This window comes from Phalacrocorax carbo, chromosome 1 (genome assembly GCF_963921805.1).
Source record: "Phalacrocorax carbo chromosome 1, bPhaCar2.1, whole genome shotgun sequence".
Taxonomy (NCBI): domain Eukaryota; kingdom Metazoa; phylum Chordata; class Aves; order Suliformes; family Phalacrocoracidae; genus Phalacrocorax; species Phalacrocorax carbo.
This window is the reverse complement of record NC_087513.1, coordinates 121,845,591-121,868,162: the sequence shown is the minus strand read 5'-3', so window position 1 is coordinate 121,868,162 and position 22,572 is coordinate 121,845,591. Positions and strand designations below refer to the sequence as shown.

At 43.7% G+C, this 22,572-nt stretch overlaps 1 long non-coding RNA gene across 3 annotated transcripts in view; it reads right to left on the bottom strand.

Moving 5' to 3' along the window:
* The window catches only part of LOC135317109 (uncharacterized), a 122,863-nt gene that overhangs the window by 7,854 nt on the left and 92,437 nt on the right, over nucleotides 1-22,572 (bottom strand). The window lies entirely within an intron of this gene.

Sequence of the window (22,572 nt, the reverse complement as noted above, 5' to 3'; positions counted from 1 at the left end):
CAGAACAGTTCTGGTAAAGCAGAGGTTCTTTAACTGATTATGTGGCCTGGACTCCAGCAAGAGGGAGCAGCTCACCACCATGCTAACGTCCCTGTCGTCAGGAAACTGCAGGTGCAGAGAGAGAAAGGTAGAGGAAAAAAACCAAAAAACTAACCACCTCCCTCCCCCCCCCAAAAAAAAAACCCAGAATGAGCTGCTGCCTGGGAACAGTCACCCTCACATGAAAGCGATTTTACGTATCGTTCCACCAGGGAAAGTGTGGCCATGGGCAGCATGTGGCCCTGCAGAAGACTGCTCTGCTATGGAGATGCCCCACTCCTAAGAAATGCAGGGCATCTTCTCCAGATCTCAGTACAGAAGAGGACAGTGGTCATCCCCAGTCAGAAGAGGTGCCAGGTAGCCAGGGGAAATGGGAGTGGGGACCCCCCAGCCCTAAGACAAATTGGGCGCTGGACCCAGCTCTGCTGGTTGCAGTGCCAGTAAGAACAAAGAACTGGTACCCTGTTAGGAGTGGTGCAATGAAGAGGAGGTAAGAAGATACACCTTTGAGACGACTTTGTGGGAGCCAAGTGGGACCATCAGTTATGATACTCGTATGTTGAACAGAGCAGATCTGGTGGCTCTGAGCGACTGCTGAATGGCACATGACCCTCACACCAAGCACATCACGTCTTCAGATTCTGATGGGAAGGAATGTCTCTTAAGTTTCCACATTTGTCTTTTCTGGGCTGTACTAAAGTATTTACATAGGTGTATATCAACTTTGCAGCTTCAACCAATTATACAGTGATAGGTTTTAAATAAATCAATACATTATGTATGCATATAAAATACACTGTATTTCTATATACGAACCTAAGCCATTTCCTGTCTGTATGGAAAGTATGGGTATTGTCTGCTGTGTGAAAAAAGAAAAAAAAGGATATGCTCCACTTTTTCCATTTATTGTCCAGAACATACCCTCATATCAAATGAATTCTGATTGAAAACAGCCTCTTAATGCATTACAAATAAAAATAACCCATTATTATGTAATATATGACATACCCTTTCCTCTTTAAGGTAAAGCAGTGCTTGCAAATATGTCTAGACAGTTTGATGGAAAAGCACAGAGATTGGCCTCTAAGTATAGCCGCCCACCTATCAGACAAACCTGGAATAAAATTTAAGATATTACAGTCTCACTCTTTGCACAACATCTGTAAGGGGGGGCGTCTCTCTGAGACACAAAAGCTTTGTTGCTTACTGCAGAGCAGAAGTATCAAAAACTCTGTTAATAAGAGCATGATTAGCATACCTTCGCGGCCTGGTGAGAATTGCCGAGTGACTGAAGTATGCTAGCGTTTCCTATAAGTAGTGGTATGTCCTGTGTATGGACAGTGTTAAGAAGTCTTCTTTCCATGCTGCAGATGAATTAGTCACCTGCCGATGCTCCAGACATGATCAGAATTCAGAATCTATTTGCCACATTTTGGAGGAATGCTTTTAAGTCCTGACTTCATCCTTCTATCCTGCATCTGACTTTTTTTTTTTTAAGTTCTTTGCTTTTGTGTCTGGTAATAAAGTTGTCTTTGACAAGGTTCTTTTTGTAAAAAGGTTGTTTCCTCTTCTGGCACACCTCTTTGCTACCTTGTCATGGCAGGAAATCAACTTTGTTTGTACTTGTGCTGAGGAGTCTCAGGATTCCATGTACATCCTGGATAACAGCATTTGGTTTTTTGTTATTCTTCTGTTCTTCTCCTCACCTTTAGACTGTAATGACAGGGTGAAAATGGTAATGGAAAGAAACAGCAGCAGAAGGACAAGAGAAATCCATTGTTCAACCAAGAGTTTTTATCTGATGCCATTTATTTCCCACTTGCAGAATACTTTGTATTTATTATTCAGAAATGTCAGTCTTCTCTGTGATGAAAAGAGAAATGGTGAAGCAACAAAGTAGTGGGTGATTTTCCTATAAAGGGTGTGCTAGATGGTGTTTATACAGTTTGCAAGTACTTGCATGTTTTCTTCTCTGTATGTATGGAGTGTTGGTGTGCAGGAAAAGTGATTGACCCTGGTCCCAGACAAGTTGCAGAAGCCTTGTCACGTTTTCACGCATGAATGCTCAGGCACTGTGGTAGTGAAGGCCACCCGTGGGCTGGGATGTACGAGCCCTATTCAGGAGTGGGATACTGGGATAACATACTGCCACCTGCTTTAGACCCTTTGCTTTAGTGTTTCGGCTTCTCCTTCTACACAGAACTATCCCTAGGCAGGTCGATGGACAGGTAGCAATGTTAATTTATGTTGTAGTCTAAACACCCACCAATGAATGAGTCAAACAGTCAGGAAGCTGGTTTTGTTTGGGTGAAAGAAGAACCTAACAACTTTGCAGTCATCTGTAGCCTATGAGTCAGCACAGAATGAACTCCCATTCTCCACTGAAAGAAAGTCTTTCCTATACACACGTATGTGCACACTCCCCCACACACATATGTACGCATACATATGCTCAGCTGAGGGGTAACCTAACCAGGACCTTTTTTTGTTTTGTTTTGGAAAGCCAGTATAAAGTTTCTTTGAATGGAGGAACAAGGAAAATGGCGCATACAAAACTACTGTCTCTCCCCATACAGCCAAATCGCTGATGGACTTTGCAAACATCACAGTAGTTTTGACACAGATGCCCCTGTAAATCGAGCCAAGAAGCTGTTCGCTATGCACCAGAAATGCACTCGTGTTTGAGCTCCGAATTCTCCCATTGTGTAAGTGAGGTTGCAGCTGCGGCTTTGCTGCTGGGACAGGCAGAAAATCAACCCAGGGAATAATCTGCAATACAATCATCAGGAGGAAGCACTTTCCAATTGGGTTTTGAAGTTACATGCGGTCTGCCAATGTGCTTTGGATTTGCTCTGCTATTTTTAAAACTATAAGAAATGTCCAAGCCTCTGCTCAGCCCTCCCCTTTATGTTTAGCGCACTTATCGTGGTTGGCCTCCTGTCTGAGGCAGGAGATCAGTCAGGAAGTTAACCAGGGGTCCAGATGCTGCTCTTGGAAATGCTCATGCCAGAGCCAGGCTTCCATGCATTTCAGCTGCCAAATTCCCTCCACACAAATGTCCATGGTTTCTGGCTCTCACACTGGGGTAGTTAGAGGAAAAGCCTGAAGAACGTTTTCTACTCTACAATTAACAGGGAGGAGCAGTGCCAAGGGAGTAATACTGCTGACATACGCTGGTATGCTTTGCAATACAAGTTACTGCTTTCCAGCCAGAGAAAGTTCTTGTTTGATGATCAAGATTTGCACATGTGATGGGACAGGCAGTACACTTGGCAAGCTATGCCCCGAGGAAGGGAATTTGGTTAGGCTGCTTTCCACTTACAGGTAACACTGAGATATAGATGCTTACACACATTTATATGTTAGATAAATTTTGCAATCCTTAACCCCCCCCTTCCTAGTAAAGACACTTATCTTACAGTAACTGCTTACAATGTAGAGCATGGTTGCTACCAATCTAGCAATTTGTTTTCCTTCAGGCTCCTGAAATCTTGTCTCTTGGAAAGTTAGGACTATATTTCAGGCTCTGTATGATATTGAAAACCTTCACATTCTAGGAATTATTTTTTTCTACATGGGGCTGTTTTTGCACAAGTCTGGCTGTGGGGCTCTTGCTGATCTTTCTGCTGCTTGGGGGATGCCTGCCCTTTGCTGAAAGTCCAGCTCCACAGGTACTGAAGGGGCTTTTCTTCAGTCACTGCTTGAAGGCTAGGGCTGCTTTTGGAGAGCATAGACTATAATACCTGCTCATAGTAGGACAAAAAAAACCCTGAAAACCCAAATCTGAACAGGCGTACCTTCCCCCTTCATTATTTCAAGCCATGTTCAATCATCGTGCTTCCAATAATTTGTCCCGAGTCCCCTGACATAAAGGTAGCTGAGACTGTAGGATCTGTGAACACCATCAGAATGGGGCATAATTTATTTGGACCACACCTAAGGGTCACCAGAGCACATACATGCTCATGGCCCTCTGGGACAAGGAAGTGTGAGATTTCAAATCCACAGTCACATTAGCACTTTCCAGGATATCAGTGCTTTTAACATTCTGAACCATGGAGTTTTTTTCTTCCAATTTTAGCTCGCTCACTGAGTTCTCTATTGCAACCGTGGCCCTCGAGCCCATAAAAAGTGATGTGAGTAGTGGATCCTTACAGATCCAGTTGTCATCTGAAGCCTGATTTTGTTTCACAGGTCTCTTTCATATTGCCTAGTTTGTTAGTTCCAAGCTATGCCAGGACTGCATTCCAAACTACAGCTAATGGATATCCAAATAATTAAAAAGGAAAAAAGTTATTCAATATAACATGGATTCTTTTACCACAGAAGTGCTAACAGCAAACCTGACAATTGTAATCACAAAAGGAATTGCTTCCAAAAGTTTTGAGCATCTAAGCGTGTAGCAGAAAGAAGGAGGTAGGATTTAGGACAAAAGCCGGAATTCAACCTTAAGTATAACAATAAGTATCTACACTTACTGTCGTAAAGATCATCTTATCAAAGGTATGTGCTAAAAGCCCCAGTGCACCCAGCAAACACTGCACTACTTTAACTGGCCTATTTAGGACCCATTTCACTCAGAGTACCCATTGGTAAGACATGGTGGCAGGACTCACTTTTTACTCATACCTCTGTATTCAGCGGCAGCACTTCTCACAAATGCCAGTAAAAGCTAGGGCATTTCATCCAAGATTTTATCTTTTGTTTAGTGGCATTTTGGCTTCAGTTTCACTACCCTGCTGACAAAGACATTTGAGGGTTTTTATTGATTAAAAAATCTGGGCATTAAGACTCATCTTCATAGTTCACCAAAAAGTAAATGTTTCAAAGAGTAAAACTCCTCATACAGTTTTTAAACTCCATAGGCTGAACACTGAATGCTGTAAAATGATTTTTTTTTCCCAGTAATGGGACCTCTGTTTTATAGAAAACAGTAACCACTAATTCTGCTTGCTAAGAGCAAATGAACAAAATCAGACCTCCTCTAGGAAAAAGGAGGATTTGGTCATCATGATAAAAGTACAAACTTTTTACATCCTCTGTTTTCACAAGGTCTACTTTTTCCTAACTCATGGGTTTTACTATACAGTCTTATGTTAACAGAGGAAAGATTTTGTGCATTTTAATGCAGTTGGAATGACAAGTGACACATGCAGAAATGGGAATGAATGAGGGACAATTTGGAAAAATGTTTTTTTCCTCTTCTTCACTGTTGTACTTGCGTAATACCTGAAAAGAACTCAGGTGGTTATCCATGGTAGCATCAGCTACGTCCTTGCCCTTCCTAGCTGCTGTTTTCCTACTCTTAAAGGCATCCAGTGCTGGAGACTCCAGAATTTCTCCAGCGATCCATTACAGGGCTTCATAATCTTACTATCATAAAGGTTGGGGTTTTTTCCCTTGGTGTCTGATAAGAACACACCCCCCCCATTCCAGTTTAAGCTTCTCCCTACCTTTCCAGCTCACCACAAGCTAACAGACATGAATTCACCTGCTATTTGCAGTAACCCTTTAGATATTTAAAGGCATTCTTATGGTCCCCTCCACCTCCTTTCTTTACAGTAAGCAAATACAGTTTGTCCAGTCTTCACCCCACAGGTGATGTTTTCTCTAGCTGTGGTGACTGCTACAATGCTCTGGACCCTCCCCACATTAACTGCACCTTTCTTACATGCTGTAACCAAACCAAACCCAATGGGGCCATATTCATGGAGGGTCAAAATATCAGTGTCACCTAGAGTCTTCTGGCTCTTGAGTTACACTTCTAGCGCTGGTACTGGGCACACCACAGCCCCCAAACTGTATGGCCTGCATGTAGCATCCACAGGACTCCAGACGTGCTTCAGCAGTCTCTAGCACATACATGGCACCCCTTCACAGGGAACTATAGGCCTCTTGCCTCCACTTTTTACAATTACGGTGTTTCAGCGAGAACCTGGCCCCAAACTAATCTTGCTTTCATCTCAGCCAGACAATTTAGCTTCCCCTTTTTTGCTCCCCACAGCCACACAGGACAAGATGATGCGCCTTGGCACTCATTGAGCTTTCCTTGCCTGCAGAGAGCAAAATCCTTCACATGAAGGAACAGCATGTGGGAAGGACTGAGAATTCAGCAAGTTCTCACATAAATCATCTAACCTGTCTCACAGTGTCCTTCAGCTGCTTGAGAGCTTCTTACTCCACGTCTTGCTATACTGCATACTAATCCTGTGGCTTTCTTGAGAAACTTACCTGTACTGAACATCTATGGAGCATCTACTTGGTCATCTGCTCCTTTCTTTGCAAAGCATTGCATACTTACTACTGTCTCTAGACTTGGTGGAGTTTTGGGAAACTGTTTTTTGGCAGTGGCTTTTTTTAACAAACTGGAGCCCCATCACCAAAGAGAACAGCTTCAGATTTGCACAGGGGCAGATCAGGCGTGTGCAGTCCCTAGAAAAAGGGAAAACAGTTGTGCACTGTCCCCTAATGACTGCATTTCACATGTATCTGTCCCATGATCCATGTTCTCTCCCCCTGACTATAAAGTCTGGTTACAGGAGTTGGATATGAAGAGTTGAAAGGGAGTTTGTGGTGGCTGAGGGGAGTGTTTGTGGGGGCAGCACAAACACTGTTCTGGATGGATGCAGCTACAGAAAGCTCAAGGTCCAGGACTTCAGGTGCAGGTGGAAGAGATAAACACACAACATCTCAGAGGCCAAGGTATAGGAAAAGATAAATAACTGTCTTTGGACCATCTAGGAATAACTGCACTTGTGTGGACCTGGACTGGAGGTAGGGCAGGCAGGGTCTGAGGCTGCTTAGTCACAGGGTGCTCCAGAGTGCCTCCACCTCCACACAGGGTTAGCCTTTTTGTAGCTGTACCTGCTGCTGACTGCTGAATAGCCTGGATTCAGCTTCTGTCTGACAGTCAGGCTGTTCCTTAGCATGGACATGGCCTGAAGGCACCCCTCATTGCTTCAGACAGCCTTTAATTTTGCTCAGTCCTGAAGGTTAAAGTAGCAAGATGACCAGAGAGAAGCCCATGGTGTGATGACCATACAAGTAGACATATGCAAGTAGACCAGAGAGCCATAACAGCACAGAGCTGACGTAAGAGTGGTTGCCAAAGTACTTAGCCAGCATGCTGGCAGGACTTTTCAGCCCTTGCTGGTGTTACTGATGCTCATGCAGATAAATTTAATGCTGACTTAGAAATTTCTTCCTGAGCAGTACTCACACCCATGAAGTATGGACGTATTCTGGGAGGAAGTAAGATACTTTGAAAGGTATCTCCCTCTTTTTCCCTTGGGCTATGCTAGCAGCCTTTCAGCTCACCCCAGCCCTCCCCCAGACGGCAGCCCTCGCCCTCGTTCCTGCTGTGCCAACCTACCAGCACTCCCCCTCAAAGCCCCAGCTCTGCCATAGGAAGGGAATTCAAAGACTATATTTTTCTCCCAGGATAATAGGAAAAAGAAGAGCAGTTCACCTTACATTTAAACTCTAAAGTAAGGACTAAATAAGCTCGAAAGAGACTGCCTGGTGCGTGTGTGTCCATCTGGGAGTGGGGAGCTGGTGGGGGGAGGTTTGACTGACACAAGTGCGCACCTCCCTTCCTCATCTGACCTGGCAAGTCACTCCCGAGGACTGCCCCGTACCCCGCTCCCCTGCGGGATGGCATTCTCCCGCGAAGGAGTGATCACATTACCCAGGCCCCTTGTGTAATTCTGGTTCCCAGCAATTGTTTTCTGGTGACCTTTTATTGTTAACAATTAGCACTGGAGCTGGAGCACAACTGGTGTAAGCATATTTTACATCCTCCTCAAGCAAACAAAAAAGCTGGGTGGGCACAGGCTTGTTTCCTGGTTCACACCCATGACTCCTTTGTGTCTCAGATCTCCTCCCACTGTGTGTCATAGTCAGCAAACCCACTCCCTTACCTTTTGGCTCCCAGATAGAGTGACGTCTTCGAAGGATGCGTAGGCACGCTCCGTGTATCCCATTCTCCTCTGACATCCTATAGGAACTCTGCCTCTCCCCGATACTCAGTCGTTCCTTATCCGCGAGGACAGAAATGTAAATTGCTGTGCAGCAGAGTGCAAAGAGCAAGTATGAAGGATGGTTTCTATTTGTTTAAAAGTACAGGCCATGAACGCCGCCCTCCCGCACTACGCTTTGGGTGCTTGTGTATACTTCTGTACAGTAAATATCTTAACAGCTGGTTCCCTCTACTCGACCCCATTGATATACACGTTCCCCTGGAGACACAAACAAATCAACAGTCTGCTAATCATCACATATAATAACATAGATTTTCTTCTTTCCTCCCACTTTATTAAACTACGTCTGGGAAGAAAAGGCATTGTTGTCCACCTGCTCCAAAACTGACAGCACTTCAGACCTGTGGTAGACCAGGAATATGCCGAGTTCCCAAACTGAGGACCCTTCCCAGACATATAGCACTTTGGCAATAAGTCTTTGTCTTTCCTCTGGGGGAGAAAGAAAGGTGGGGCGGCAAAAGAGCCAGGGAAGACGCTCCGGTCTAATCTTGTTTCCTGAAATATGGCATGTGTGTATGAGAGGGAGGGGGTGGGGGACAGAGAGGGGAGAGACTACATTAATCAAATCGTGATCCTTTTAGGGTACAATAGGCGATTAAAACTAACAACTTGAATTTACCCTGCAGCCTGTTGGCAGCTAACACATAAACTATTCTCTCTGTGGCTAGCTTTACTAGGCAGGTCTGTGCCATGACTAATGAAGCCATCTCTCCACTAGTGCACTAATTCCAGACCTTTTGGGAAGGAGCCCCGTTGCAGCTCACTGCATGGCCCTCCCCTTGCAGGTTTCCTATGGCTATCCCGCAGGTCCCTCCCCTTGCCTGCACTGTGCTCAGGAAAAGTGTGAGAAAATATTTCTCCCTTAAATCTGCTTTAGGAGGGCTCTGCTTTGCAATGACATTTAAGGACAAATTTGCTGGGGCACTTCTCATTTTATCCAAAACATTTGAAAGCCACTTCCTTGGCAAGCTTCTTGCCTGCTTCTCAGTGGCATGTAATCTGATTTTGCTGTACCCACTGGCTGTGGGGAGAGGCACACATTTCACCGGTAAAGTCATAGTTAAACTAAACATTAAGCTGTCCAAGAACTGACTTCCTCGACAGCTCTGATTCAGGCTCCCAAAAATGCTCTGCATGGTGAATCATGCTTCCTTCTGGAAATGACAGAACTTCCTCATCATGGTGTTCTAACTTGCCCTCTCCTCGTCTCCGGTCCTATCAGGAAAGGATTGAATTGCATGCCACATTTTTTCCGTGGTCGGCAGGGAGATGCATCCTTTTTGAAGAGGAAGAATTTCTATGAGTCAAAGGATGACAAACTGAAAATTAGTACCAGCCACAGAAATAAATGACAAACAACAACATAAACCCCCATAGAGGTGGCCAGTGGGTGTATATTGGATATTTGCCTTTCTGGCAACCTCAGTTGCCTAACTATTGCAAGGCAAACTTGCTTTTCAGCACTGAAAGCAGAAAGCAGTAACAAAGTTGAAAATGCTAGTGTTAGCTGTCTATCTTTCTGTCCTGTGCCTTGTTTGACAGGTCTTGTCTGCTTGCAAATCAGGTAAGGAGGTGCTGTGCATGAAAGGTCCCAGTGTCCAGCCCACCTTTGAAGGACGATTGCATTTGCCGTCCACACAGCAAGGGTGTGGGGAGGTGAGGAAAAAGGGCAGTGCTTCTGGTGGCTTGTTCCAATCCGACTTACACAGCAAACTGGTTCACAGCCATTGCAATGGCAGCAATTTACAAAGATGGTTTGTGGCACAGAACTTCAAAATCAAAACAACCCCCTTCCTTCCCCACCACCCCCTGCAAACCCCTATGATTTACGGAACAACATGTAGTTGGGATAAATACCTTACCATATGGTAAATGATGATTTGCACTGGAAATCAAATTTTAAGCAACTCTTTTTGTTTCTTTGTATACAAATTTTTAACTCCCTCAGAGCCAGGGTGGGTGAAAGCCCCAGACACACAGGCTGTCTAGTCATTATTAGTTGCTAGGCTGTGGGCATTCCTGTGATGAAATCCCGTTCCAACCCAAATCAGCAGCAAAATCCCAGAGGAACAGATGTGCAACCTCATTTAGCCATAATATAATGGGAGAGGTTGGACACCAAAAACTGGAGAGTGGTTGACTGGAAATACAGGGGCAATTACTGTGACTTCCTTAGAGCAAACTTATCTTCCTTACCTAACCATATTCTACAGTCAGCAAAGCAGTATGTACTTGACAGGGGAGAGTAATAAATAATACTAAGATCTGTAACTTCTAATGCATTTTATCTAGATGAAATGCACTTTTTCAAGACTAATTTAGGAACACACATTGCTGTTGAGACTTAACTTTGTGTTCCTGCTCTTTACACTGTCCCTGAGAAATTGTATTTTTTCCATATTGACATTTTATTTTTTCAAAATGGCTCACACTTGCTGCCCATAGCAGATAAAGAACATTAGAAGCGAGCGTGAAGAAAAGAAGCAAAATAGATGGTTAGTCCATCTTAGCCTGTTTTCTGTTCCTTGCTGCACAAAGAAGGCTTAAAGCACACATAAGGTGGAAGCCAGGGAACATAGAAGTGGAAGAAAACTCCTGAACTATTGAGTCTAGCCACAGGTGGTACAAAGAGCCCTTTTCATAAATGGGTCGAGTTCTATTCTACCCTGAAAAGAGTAAGATGATTTGCTTCTTTTTGAAAGGCTATCCCAAATCTTAGTCCTCCAAGTTATGTTTTTCTGATTTCCTCCACAAGCTTCTCTGTGGCCAGGGCAATCTTTGTTCCTGGCCACATCAATCCATTACATAAATTTAATGCTTCTGGGCAGCAGCTGATTTGATCACAGGAGTAATATATATTCTGAATAATGACTAACAGTCAATCCTTAAAATGCATATATGGGCCATGCAAGAAGCCCTGTACTGGAGTAGCATGCATAATAGAAGTTACCTGCTTATTCATGACCCTGAAACCAGGAATATTTAGCAGACTGATCTGGAGCTGCAAGGCACAGGGATAGGTATTAAATCCCAGGGACTGATAATGCTCAGCAGTTTTGCAATCAGACAGGACCTTGCCAATTTGCTGACTCATTTCCTTTGGTCCCTTGGATCTAAAAATGAGAGGTCTAATCCCACTGCCACTGTACAGGGTATGCCTCATCGATGGTGTCCAAACCAAAGTAATCTGAATCTAATGGGAAAATTCACACATCAAAAGTATGTACACTCATAGAAATGTAATTGAAACAACATTCAGAAAGAACATTTGTTTTTTTAATTTTGTTGGTTTGAACTGTAGTCTTAATGCAGAAAGGCTCATTTTAAACCACAAAGCGAGAGCTGTGGGAATTAGAAATTATCTATTTTCAGCAGCAATGTCTGTTGCATTTTTTATTCATCTGTCTTTCAAATGAGGGTTTGAGCCCCATCTTTTTACAGCTATTGGCAAATCTCCCCTTGACTGCAGTGGTAAAGGCTGATTGTTCATCTCTGGAAGATACTTCAGTTGTCTTCTGCCACACAAGCAGCACATGCAAAAGCAACTTGTTCAAGTCAGATAGGCTGCAACACAAGACCAAGGACTCATTCCCAGGAGAGGGAAGACTCAGTTTACACTAGGGTGCAGGGCTTTCATGGACAGGAGAGGCACAGCAGGGCAAAAGGGGCACTTTGAGCTGGGGAAATGCACAGACCAGTACCAGCTCTTGTTGCTGTCATTGCAACCCAAGATGAAGACCTGCAGGCAGTAGTGGTGGCCATAGGAGCTTTGGCATTGCGAAAATGCTGGCTGGAATGGGGAGTGGAGGACATACTCCCAGCACCAAAATGTCTCCTTATAGCTCTGATGGGTCATATAAAAATGCTCTGCGTTTGGGTAATGCTTGGTTGGTTACATAACATACAGTACGTATCAATGGTGACATTCATTAATGTAACTGCATACAGTGATTATGGATTTAGAGGCCCTGTTCACTCCCACCTCCCTTAACATCTGTGAATACCACAGCGAGTAGAAAAATACCATAAAAATTCACAGAAAGGCTTTTCTCAAAGTGCTGCCCTGGAAAAGAAATAATTCAGCTACTCTGTGAACTGCTCAAGAAGCAGTGAGCTATCTTCAGAAAAACTGTCAAAATCAAAATCACAAAACTTTTCTATCACTTCCAGTGAACAAGTTGGTCTCTCTCTTCTCCTACAGATCCACATGTGTATGAACACATAACCATGGTTATGAGCTTTTTTTTCAAACAGCTCCTCCCCATACACACCCCCTTCTCCTCCTGCCCTCTGCACGGGTACGTGTTCAGGCTCTTTGCTCTTCTGCTCACAGACAGACTGACTCTGCCTTTGCACACACAGATGTAAAATGAAGTGCAACCCCAGGGCCAGTGGGGCTGCTTAGTGCCCAGCCAGCTGCTGCCACCCAGAGAGCCTCAGGGAAGAAGATCCCACCAAACCACGGCTCCTTCTAGCTATCACTGTGCTGCTGACTCCTTGACCGTGGACTCATCCGCTGCAGTCCCGTGAGACCTCACCAGCTATGCAGGGCTGGAGCATGTCAGCACGTGGCTAAGATGACTTCAGAGGGTTGCGGCATGTACTCCTAGTGAGTCATTAGGAGTTCACCAAATGAACCAGATCCCAAGCACTGAGCAACTCTGCCGACTGTGTGCAAATGGAAGAAATGGGATGGAGAAGGTTTTATTGTTGCTTTTTCTCATGGTGATTAAGTCCAAAAAAGTGCCCCAAGATTAGAGCGGGGAAGATAAGATCATTAGAGAAATAGAATTAAAAAAGGATAAAGCCAGCTGGATGGGAGCTGGAGCCCACAAGACACTATGTTCTTCTCACTGTAGAAAGATAGTTGTGAAGAAATCAGAGAAGGGAGTGACAAGTGGGTAGTGATAGTCTTCACTGCAAGAGTACGGATATCCAAACAGTAGTGCAGAGAAACATGAAGAAAAGAGAATGGAGCTGTACACAGAGGTAAGTAAGAGCTGATGTATGGTTCTGGAGGAACTAAGCAGCATAAAAGACTACCACCAGCACCCACCATGCTATTGAGTATGTCTTGCTGGAAAGGAAAGCAGAGACCTAGGTCAGGAGCCATGTCTCAGAAGTACATCTGTTTTGGTGTTCCCCTTGGCCATACATCAATTATCTTACCTTGTTCTATGATATGGGAAGAGTAGCTGGGCCAGGGAATTGCATAGCAGACTACCATCTGCTTTTTTTCCACCCTGGCTTCTCATTAATCCATCCCACTATTTACTGTGGGGAGACAGAGGGAGAAAGCAATATTGGGCAGGCCTGCTCAAGTCTGCTCTCCATAAGGAATCCCGCTGAAGTAAGGAGGTGGATTTCTGCTGGCCTTCAGTCAGATGTTCACTGTCATTTGAACTGACATGGTGCTCGTGGAGACTACGGAGGCTCAAAGTGCTGACCATGGTGTTCCCCACATTAAGCAGAGCTAAGACTCAGATAGACTGCAGACTTTGGTGAACCTGCAGTCCTCTGCTGAGGTAAAGTTGCCAGTATTTACACACTAGAATCCAGAAAAATAAATCTAGCATAGCGTGCTAGCACTTCCAATAGTGCATGATAACTGCTTTACTGGTGTCCTGGGATAGGGTTCAGCTGGGAAAGAGTTAATTTTCTTCCTAGTGACTGGTATAGTGCTGTTTCCGTTTTAGTATGAGAATGATGATGATAACACACTGATGTTATCAACATCTTACTAGTTAAGTAACTAGCTACTTAGTTGGTACTAAGTAGTGCTTACACTAGTCAAGGACTTTTCAGCTTCTCGTGCCCTGCCAGCAAGAAGCTGGGATGGGGCACAGGCGGGACAGCTGACCCAAACTGGCCAAAGGGATATTCCATACCATGTGGCGTCATGCTCAGTACATAATCTAGGGGGAGTTGGCTGCGGGGTGGTGACCACTTCTTGGGAACTGGCTGAGCATCGGTCAGTGGGTGGTGAGCAATTGCATTGCGCATCACTTATTTTGTATATTATTTTTATCATTGTTGTTGTTGTTGTTATTTTCCCTTCCTTTTCTGTCCTATTAAACTGTCTTTATCTCAAGCCACGAACTTTACCTTTTTTTTTTCCAACTCTCTCCCCCCCACCCCCCTGTGGGGGTGTCTGAACGTGGCTGTGTGGTGCTCAGCTGCCTGCCGGGTTAAACCACAACAGTCCTTTTGTATCCACCCTTTATTCTATATTGTCTATGTCATACCCAGGTCCCATACTTTCCAATACATTCCAAATAATCACCACCACTTTTCCTGTCTTTTGATATATATACACACAGATATCATTCCCTTAGTCTATGGGACATTCCTCTAAAATGTTCGTTGAGTTCATTTAGTCCATGACTTTGGGCTCCATCTGTCATAAGAGTCCTCCAGGGCAGAAGAGGTGGTGTGTGGTGTTGGATTGTGGCATGCTGAAGCCAGTTCTGGTTCCATTGTCTCTGCATTTGCTGGTTCTATCATCTCTGCACTTTGCTTGGTTTCATCAGAGTTCATTATTCATTAATCTGGGTGATTCTTACTGTAATACCATGGATATGGCATATAGCCACTGTAGAAGTGATGATATACAGTATTATATAGCAATTAACATCATACAATTTAATTCATTGGCTATTCTTACCCAAAATCAAATCCCCTTGAGCAGTTGTTGCAGAAGTACCAGAAAGTTGCAGGCTACATAGTTTTTCACATAGGATGCAGGACATGCTCGTATTATGTAGGATGTTCAGCAATTCTAATAATACTTCAAATATGTGTCCAGAAGTTAGTTTTTGAGATGTTCACACTTTGGTCAAGAATCCTTTCCAAATACTTCCTCAGGCAACCAGTAGCTGAGGACTAAAGAATATATTTTGGTTAATTCTGACTGTTTTAAAAGGGAAAAGATTGTGAGGATCAGATCCTTAGCTGTTGTAAACTGGCACTGCTCCACCAACCTAAATAAACTTTTCAGTTCATACACTGGCTAGAGAGAATCTGGCCCTCTTCTTTTTCAACAACTTAATCCCACAGATTTTCACTGCATTGGCAAGAACCAGTTTGGCTTGAATGCAGAAATACTAGATGTTTTTCAGCTCTATCTTATTGTCAGGTTGCTAGCACCAATGCTTAAGTCCATTGTGATCCTCTGTACGAACAGCGTTTGACATCTAAGTGCTAGAACGAATTTCTTGAGCAGATAGCTGAGACTGATGTAGCAATATTAATTTTTGTGTCTAAAGAAGCCAATCACAAAACCCTGTTAAATAAATGTACTACTTCTGGGAAACAGCCTGTGGGGAGTGATGACTTTTGCTTGGCACTGTGCATCTTATCTATGTATTTTATTTTTTGCACATTTTTCAAATCCATTAATAAAGTGGAAACTATATAAGATCTTTAGTGCCAAATGTGTTGCTTAGACTGTTTCCTCTAGTTGCCAAGGAAAGGAAAAGTGGGATAAAGAGCTGCTAGTAAAACAATTTCCAGGATTGCCTATTTTTCTTGGTTGTAAAAAGGTTCACTTCAATTTAACATTAGTTACTAATGAATGCTTGGCATAGGGAACTAGTGCCTTGATTTGTGCTTCTTTGTGATGTACTTCTGGCAATTGTCCAAAGCACTTTTTTTCTTAGTGTTTCATTGATTAATGCAAGGATGCAAACTGGTAAACCTTAGCATTGAGAAGTCAGAAATGCTGGGTTTGGTGTATCCAGTTTGTATATGCAAATTTGTATTCCTGAAATGCATCATCCTTTTGAAGCAGCCTTGCTAAGTCTATATTTATGAATGTTAATTATCATGGAGGCAAAGCTCGTGACTTTATAGCCTGATGTGAATTTGGTGCTTAAAACAGGAATTAAACCTTTCAATTATTTTTGAAACATAAAAAGCAACCTTCCAGAAATTACAACATTTACTTATTATGTACAGAATGAATTTTCTGAAGATTAACATAGCAAAGTATGAATTTGTCTGATCTAAAAAAAAAATACTGATGACATGCTTTAAGAATTTTTTCCACCTCTCTCAGCCTATGAGATCCTGACTTACCTTAATAATTCAGCTTAGAATTACTATGTAGTTATAACTCTCTAAAAATTCATTCTTTCTTTTACCTGAAGGTTCCTCTTCCAAAAGAGTTAAATAGTACTATATTCTGGATGTTGCCACAAATAACTTTCCTCTTTGCAAATAGCTGTTGCTGCTGTCATTACCAATGCCAGCACAGTGTAGGAAAAAATACCCTTCATCACAATGATCTTGATTCCCAGTCCAGCGGGAATGAAACCAAGGCTGCCCTGGGATGATGCTGCATTAGGGACCACATCCTTGAAAAGAAAAAAAATTGTGTGCTCTTCTGGAGTTATGCAAAATGAAGAAGTTGTAGACACTTTATGTATAGGCCCACATGTGTTTATGTGCAGTCAAGGGGCCAGCTGGCTAGGGAGATGCCTGCTTAGAGTGGAAAGGAATTCTGAAATTAATGTGTTTTTTTTTAAAAAAAAAAGACCGCAAAACCAGGGCAATGCTAAAGTTGCAGGACACTGTTGCATGATGATTTCCTTGGTGATGAGGATGGGCACAGAGGCACAGAGGAGTCTATGTTTGTGGATGAAGAAGTAGGGTATGTACTCTTAGATGTCTTGACTCCTCAAGGTTTTGTTTTTGTTTTTAGCTTTTATGCTAACTGTGGCACATATAGAATGATTTTAACATACAACATAAGAATTTTTATTTGTCTGAATTATAATACACCATATGTGAATGCATCTGTTCTCCACTGTGTTACATTTATTATTTGTACTATGGTGGGGCCTCAAGTTTCCACCTCAGATCAGGGTTCCAACTTGCTAGGCAATGCACAAACACATAATGGGAAACACTCCCTGCCTTGAGAAAAACATACTCTAAATTGACAAAAACAACTCAGGGTGGGAAAGGAAAACAGAGCCAGCGTACCGTTCCATGGTAGCTTAACCTCACCTAAACTAAAGCTGCCACAGTCCCATACCTCCTCCGATTGCCCGTTCAGTGGCTTAAGCTGGCTCACGGCTTGAGTAACTGCGACCCGGCAAGAAGAGTAGGACCGATCTGAAAATAATCACCTTTTCTGGGGACATTTGGTTTAGCATGATTAGCTCCCTGAAGTGACTCACAGTGCACCAATATGGGCACCAATGCTGGCACGAGGGAAGGGCCATGGCGGGACAGTGGAAGAGCAACAGCCCTGCCCTAGGTTGGCGTAAGCTGCTGCGGAAGCTCACATGTGCAGAGGCTGCACTTGTCCCACCTTTACAAGCTCAGTGCTGAGCAGGAGAAAGCAGGGTGTGCAGTGCCACAGCTCCATGCCACCACATCACCCTCTGCACCATGCCCCTTGCTCTGGTGTGCTGCAAACCTCACCTGTCCTAACCGCCTGGTGACAGCAAAGCCCTCTAGGAAGGATCCTGCATCCAGCCAGGATGAGGCCTTTGCCTACAACAGCAAGTAGGATACCCAGAACTGGACAGGTCAGGCACAGAGTAAATGCTTTGGTATGTGCTAGCAAGCAGAGTTTGCTTAGGAACCCAGTTTGTCCCACTCCTCCCCTGTGTGTGCGTGTGTGCATGCACGCACACGCACAAGCTTGTATCTACGTGCTCACACAATGGTACAGAGGCTACAGAGTGGCATAGGATGGTCATCATTTCTGGATATTCAGAGCAGAAACTCAAGGGTCCTGGGGCTATGCTGAGTTCACCAGACCACGGTCAGTAGATACCATTTATGAACCCTTTGATGTTAAGTGCTATGTTACTAACAAGCGGTGTGCATTACATACGCTCATACCGCAAAAAAAGACCAGAATGGTTTCCATCCTCAGATCTGTGTGTGCATTCTGCTCCTTTCATTTTCAATTTGCACTCTTGTTTTTAAAAGTCCACTGGGGCTTGCTCCATCTCAGCATTTGGTTTCTTTCTTTGTCCTCCTACTGCAATCTGTTACCTCTTGTTATCTCCCATTATCCCTTTCTTTATTCCTTTATGTGGTCTTGCATGGCTGCTGCTGCCACTTGGAACAGGCTGCCTGCCTCCGAGGGCTTATCTTTTTTATTTATTTTTTTTTAACTTCTCATTTTAAAACACATGTTTTTCCTGTATTTATGATGCAAAACTGTTCTGTCCTTCTCTGCTACGGGCCATGAAGAATGCTTGCTTTAATTTACCCTCCACGCTGTGCTGTTGCATTCTTCTTGTCTGTAATTTATGCCACATACTGTGCGCTCCCTTGTATTATACAACATAAAGTTGCCAGATGGGTGAGTGCAACGCATGCTTTAAAATGAAGGCTTTAAGGCAACTGCTTAATCCAAAGCTACAGAACAAGCCAACACCAAAAAGGAAAGAGCATTTGAAAATATACCCAAAAGGGTCAGTAGTTATTATGTGGGGCTAACACTCTCAGCAACACTTGCTAATTAGCATATCATGCTATTGACTTTTCATTGAGGTTTATTTTTTTCTGCTTGCTTTTCATGGTGTATGATGGCAAAAGATGGAGCCAACAACAGAGCATTAATGGGAAAAAAGGATATTTGGTCCTAAACAAGGAGCACTCGCTTTTCTAAATGAATTGGTGCCCAGCGCTTGGAGATTTGTTGGGCTGTGGTTAGTGGGTCAGTCTGGCACTGCACTTTGCCAGGCTGGGGGGGGAATCTGTAGAAGATATTTAGCATATTTGTTGTTCTTGATCTTTTAATTTTCTTTCCTAGCAAAGGCCGTATTATATGTCCCTAGGGTTTATTTTACACTGCTTGGGCTGAATAACTGGGGAGCTCTTGCTCTCAGTTAGCACTACTCTACACATTGCATGTTTTCCTGAGGCACTGTTGTAGCAACTCCAGAGCCCTCATCTTCCACCCCCCCCCACCTCCCCCATCCCATTAATGGGAGAGCTACATCCAGCTGCTGATTGGCAAAATTTGCTCTGCTGTCGCTGCCCTCGACCGTGCTATGCAAGACTTGGCTACATCACTGCAGTGCACGCAGTCTGGCTTGGGCCTGGAGAAAGCTGGTGTGGCCACAGAGGGATCCTGCACTAACCAGTCCTATTGCCCACCTTGGGATTACATGTGTGCTCATGCAATAATTTGTGGGGGAAGCAGGGATATCCTGGGTGAAATCTTGGGTCTGTGGAAGTTGACAGAAACTCTGTAGGTGTCGGCTGTGAAACAAGACTACTGATGTGCTTAGGGAGGCTGTGGTTGCTGACACCAGAAAGAAGCAAGGTGGCTTGCTCAGCTAGTGCTCCCGCAGAAGGAAAGGCTGGGAGTAACCATGCATTTCAGGTGGGCTATTGGAAACAAGTCTGGGATTGCTAAACAGATGGTGTCACACTATGCTTCAGCGCCACCACTCCCTGTGATGATGGGGAGAAAAATATGTTAGAGTGTGACAAAATCCTACTGCATTATGGAAGGGCCAGTGGGAGGAAGGGAGATGTGGAAAGAATCTATCTACATAGTGAAACAAAGGGATAGCACATCTATGCTTGCTAGCACTGGTAACAGCAGCAGTGAAGATGCACTAGCATGGGCTTCTAATACACTGCTCATAATAAAAATGCCAGTCCTCAGCATTATACTCTGGTGGCAGCCTGTGCAGAAGCCTGCATGACCTCATCTTGATGCTCTTACCCCTTGGGGTAGCTAGTTCAAGACGGCCGTGCTAGTGCACAGTGCAGTAACACCTTAGCAGGCAAGGTGAGGGATGGAGCAAGAATGAGAAATTGCCAAGAGGAGGTGGATTCTCTAAATGTAGCCCAAAACTCAGCTGTGAGCTCACAGCTGAGAAGCGAAGACGCAGGACCATGATTTGTCTTCTGCCTTATCTGTCCCCTTTGATACCAGGGTTGAAGCTGATAAAGGGACATATTGCATCATGTATAGCTAGACTATGTTTTTCAAATGGTCCCTGCTGTCCCACCTGGTGTAGCCTTAATTGCTTTAACTATGAAATTGGCACCAGAGAGAAAAGGAATGAAAAACAATCATATTGCACATGTTAAGAGAGTAAGTCTAGCGGAACAGGGTAAGGTTGGTGCTGTGAACACCTTTTGTGGTCTCCTACACGAGGTGACATATATGCAGTACCTTCTAAGGAGACAGACGTGCTTGGAGATGTTTCATTACCATTTACATTCAGATGTTTAATTGTAAGTCATAGACCAGAGATTGCTAACATAGGCATTTGGCATTTCAAGTTGCCTTCCCAATTTTTTTTTTTAATTTCTTCACCACTCTGAATGATGATGGATTATGCTTTTGCTGCAGATTATTCTAAAAACCCATGAAGATCTTGCCTCTGATGGAATGAATTTCCTATTGACACTAAATTGACAGTGTAATGCAAGTGATAAATAATTTCACACTTAGTTTAACATGCCTTTAAACAATCAGGTTAAAGGACTGAAAGTAAGGAAGAAGAACATCTAAAATAGCTGCTGATATTTTTCCTTCACTTTCTATAAGGCTTGACTTTTTAATAATCAACCCATTTCTCCCATGCCTTCTCATGTACTTGAGTAAGTTGGACACAGTCCAGGCATTGATTGACTGTGCTTTGCAGCACTTGCTAAGTTTCTTTTCCTTCTAGAGGAAAAAGAAACCCAAGAAAGAGAAACTTACTATGATAGTGCCTGAAAAAAGGCCTTACATCACAGGGCCTGAAAATAACTAATATGTGCCTGTTTGTAATGGCTATATTTCCTCTTTCTGTATGACAGCCATTAGATAAGACATGTCAGTGCAGCCAGTACAGTAGCTTCTTCTCTAAGGGTATATATGCGATGTATACGCATATATTCAACTTCTGTTCCGGGCTTAGTCTCCATCAGTACCTAGCTTTTGGTTGCAGCTCAGTCCTGTTATGTGGGAATAGGACGCCAGTGGACTGATTTATTAGTGAACTTCTGATGCTAGTCCTATAGCACAGTGTTTCAAAAGTACGAAACCAGAGCAGTGCTTGCCAAATCCCTAATTTAAAAATCTCATTTTCTGAGCTTCTTTCACCTTTCTCTACTGCCAATCACAGTCAAAAAATCTGCACTGGGTCAGATGTTCCTGAATTGGTATTTCCCAGGGGACAACATGCCGGAAGATCCTGGACACTCAAGGAGCAGAGAGGACAGAGCCTTCTCTTTGGAGCCCTTGGCTCCCTTCATGAGGCCTGCTTTGACATCTCATGCAATGTTTTGCTTCTCTGTTGTAGTGGTCTGAGAACAATGTATCTCCTTCAAGTTTTTCATTCTTTTGGTTTGGGTGTTTGCAGTGTCATCGAGAAGGATTGAGGCTGATATGTTAATTTTCATACCACTAAGATATAGTTTTAAAGAGAGAAATATGTCATTTGCTGAGAGACGGGAGGGCATATACTGGCTTATTCAAGATTAAAAACTTCTGTTTACGTGACTAAGACTTAGTCACATACCTGGGAGAGGGTTCTGGATTGGCCTTAAAACTGATGTGAAGGGAACATCCTTAGTTTTGGCAGGGGTGGGCGTTGGGTGCATTTTTCAGGGATGAAAGTCAGAAGAACAGAGAAGGTCAGTTTAACCTTGTGGTTGTGGTTACGAATGAGCAAGGAAGTTTAAATTACGCTGGAGGACAGCTCCTTTAGTCACAGGAGCCCGTAGTGCACTCTAGATCCTTTATAAATAAATACAAGCACTTTGTGTTTTCACAGCAATAAGCAAACTGCTAAGACACAATGACTAGGTTCTTCTTATTTAGCTTTGCTGATGGTAAAGTTCCTTATCGGTTGCTCAATATTACAGCGACAGAGCAGTCCATAATCAGAACAACCGTGCATTTTTCACAAGTGTAATACAGTAGTTTTTCAGTATAGCTCTCTCCTGCTTCCTCATCATTTTAAACGATAAGCATCAAGCAAAAGAGAAAGAGCTAATTACATTTGTGTTTAATCAGTCCAACAGCTCATTCCAAATCTGATGGATTGTTTCACACATCTGGCTGAATTCAGCAAAAGATTTGGTTTCCTTCATAAGCAACTCATACATCATGCACAGGATTGCCTGGACATTGATCTCCGCAATTTTTCCTGAAAACGTTTCTGTTTCAGACATGGGAACGCTGATGGCTGAGATTCCTTGCTGCACTGCTCCTCGTTCACCTTGGGATCAGCTGCACTTTTCATTATTCCTGCTCCTCTCAAAACCTCTCTCTTGTACTACAGTTGACACTGCAGCTGGGCCTCACAAAGTGCCTGTCCGCAGAAATCTCCAGATGCGGTTCAGAGCTCCTCCCTGCCACTCATGTGCCCCAGCGTTTTGCTGGCTGACGCTGGCCGACTGTACGTGCTTGCTCGGTGACACTGGGCCCATCCAAACCTCCCCGGGTTCCTCAACCAACTTCTTCTAAGTTGTTCCAGGAGTGGCAGCCTTGGCTGACTCACTGAAGCCCTATCAACTG